This window comes from Atta cephalotes, assembly GCF_000143395.1.
Source record: "Atta cephalotes unplaced genomic scaffold scaffold00027, whole genome shotgun sequence".
In the NCBI taxonomy this organism is placed as follows: Eukaryota; Metazoa; Arthropoda; class Insecta; order Hymenoptera; family Formicidae; genus Atta; species Atta cephalotes.
The window spans coordinates 1,950,854-1,953,656 of record NW_012130091.1 but is presented as its reverse complement, the minus strand read 5'-3'; positions in this window follow the sequence as shown (position 1 = coordinate 1,953,656).

Here is a 2,803-nt window from a genome sequence, read left to right as displayed (position 1 = left end):
GAGAGAGAGAGAGAAGGATGAAGAGAAATTCTAAGCAAGTTTTCTCATGTGCGATACATAATAAGGAGAGCTAGACAGCATATAAAAAGCCTACAAATGAAGCTCACACATATACATTTATAAGTTACAAATATATTATATATTGACACAAATTCTTTAACACATTGGTATAAACTTCTCTTTTATAAAAAATATTTTCTTTAATTTGCATAACATTGCACGATTATATCGCTTATATCGAAGAATGACTTTGCGGAAGTATTTAACTAGATACATATACACACACACACACACACACACACATCTGAAAATAATTTTGTTGGATAAAAATTATTATACATAGAACATTCAAATCAGTTGTTAAAATATCAAAACTTTTTGCAGTACCGTTCGCTTGAGATTCCCAAAAATTATTTTGATGGTTCAACAAAATTATTTTTAGATCTACATCTAGTTAAATTTTTAAATACATTAGCAAAATCGTTCTTGTCATGTGAGAGTAAAGAAATATCTTTTACTGTATTTTAAACTGTACAAAATTATTAATAAGAAAATCGCGTAATTAATTATTATTTATAATTATTATTTATAATTATTGAATAAGCTAATGTTGGCTAATAATAAGCTTTTTGTTAATTGTTTTAGTTATATCATTTATTACTCTAACATTATTACTCTAACTTTTTAAGAGTATACCTTGATAAATAAAATTTTGAAGATACTATGTGGAAACAAGTAAATTTTTTAAGATTTAAAAATCAATTACTTTTTTATCTAAACAAAAGTTATATATCGTTAATCTAAAAAATGCAAGATATGTACATTATAAAATATAATGTATCTTAAATAATGCATAATTTTTAATATGCAATAGTATAAATCTTTTAAGATTTTGTTGATTGATAGTTACAAACGTTGGTAACTAAAGATACGACACGCAATGCGAGTCGCGGTGCACGAAAACCAATTAAAGGTGTTAGATCGATCCTCCCTAGTAACTGACTTGTTGGGCTTCTCGATGAAAGCCTCAATTCTCATTTATGATGCTATATTTTTTTATGTAATTTATCAGTGAAAGAAACTATTTTAAATGTGTAAAATAATAAGAAACTTTTAATTTAAATTAATAATGAAGTTGTTGACATTAAAATTACATTTTATTCCAATTTTAAGTCTTTGTATTATGATTATAATAATAAAAAAATTATAAGCGCTTTCGAACTGTATTACTTACCTTGTTCATGATTTGGCGGGGATATTCCCGCCTCGCTAGGGACGGCTCTGCAAAAGAAAAAATACATCCATTACTCTTCTGACTTTAGTAGAAATATAAAATATTTAAATATTAAGAAGCTTAGATAAATAAATATCATTATTTATCATATAATAAATATTTAAAAAAATTAATATTGATTAATTCTACTTTCTTTCAATGCAAAATAAATGTTATAATGTAAATTCAATTCGCTCGCGTAGATTCTTTATTGTGCCGTGAATAATATAAAATTCTTAGTAAATAATCTTTTAACATAAGTCTGCTGCATAATATTAAATAGAAATCAAGAAATTCAATGAAAACATGATCGGGAAGATATCTATTTTTTTTGTACTTTTTATTCGTTCTCAATCCCATCGCTGCGCCTTGTGACGCAAGTTAATGCATGTAGGGTGGTCCTTGATCGTGCAGCCGAGCCCCAGCCCTTCCTCTCCTTTCCCTTCGACGGGTACTACCACCGAATTCCCATAATCTAATGAATGGCCTAACCCCAATATCCTCTCGGTTCAGCTTCACCGCCGCCCACCCTTCATATACCATCCTATATGTATCACGCATATAAATATCCTAGCTATCCGCGTACACACACTTCAAGTTCCTTAAAATTCTGCATCTGCCAGCTATAATTAATTTTTTTAATGTGATCGTGACTGCCCTCACTCGTGATTTCTTCTTGAATGTCATTAAGATGAGAAGTAATTACACAAACATAATTTATCGAAAACTTTGAAAAGGCATAGCAAATATAAATCAAAGTATAATCAGTATCAGAAAAATCATCATTGACAATTTATAATTCTATTTGTGAAACATTGACAGCTAAAACTTATGCGGAAACGAATAAAATTATATATAGTAAAGGCAGCAATTGCTGAGGTATTCTAAGCGTAAGAAGCATGAACAGGGACTCACGTCGGCTAATTGTGCGTTAAATAGGGGTGAAGTCGATGGCGAAATTCTTTCGTCCAGAAAATGGACACGAGCTGACGGTAGTCAGCGTTGATTCCGCGCGGCAGGATAAGGACGCGCAAATGTGTTTATCTCGGGAAATAATAAAAAGGGTGACCCGAGGTTCGTGACGCGGGCGATCGCAACGAAGTCGGGAATAATGTCTCGGACACGAGGTCTGCGGATTTACCCCGGCCCTCTACCGCTAACCATCCACCCACACTCCACCCCCTTTCGACCTCCTCCAACCTACCCTTATACGCGTGTCCGCCGCAGATTCAGACTCCTAATTAAGACGAGGGTGCGAGAGGGGTTTCAGGGGTTTCTACCGGGTTCTCCCCTGAGGGGGCAGGGGATAGGTGGCGGGTGTATGAGTAGAAGGAGGATTTTCCCGAAGTAAGGGGCACCCGTATCGTGCCGGAGGGGTAAGCCAAGGCAAAGGGGGTAAGGAATATTGATCACGGGACCACCACGATGGCGAGGGACTGCCCGCACTCGCCCTCTGCTTTCATCCACCCACTCTCTCGCCATCTAACTCCTACAGCTTTCTCTTGGCTCTTTCCCTCCCTCTCTCTCTCT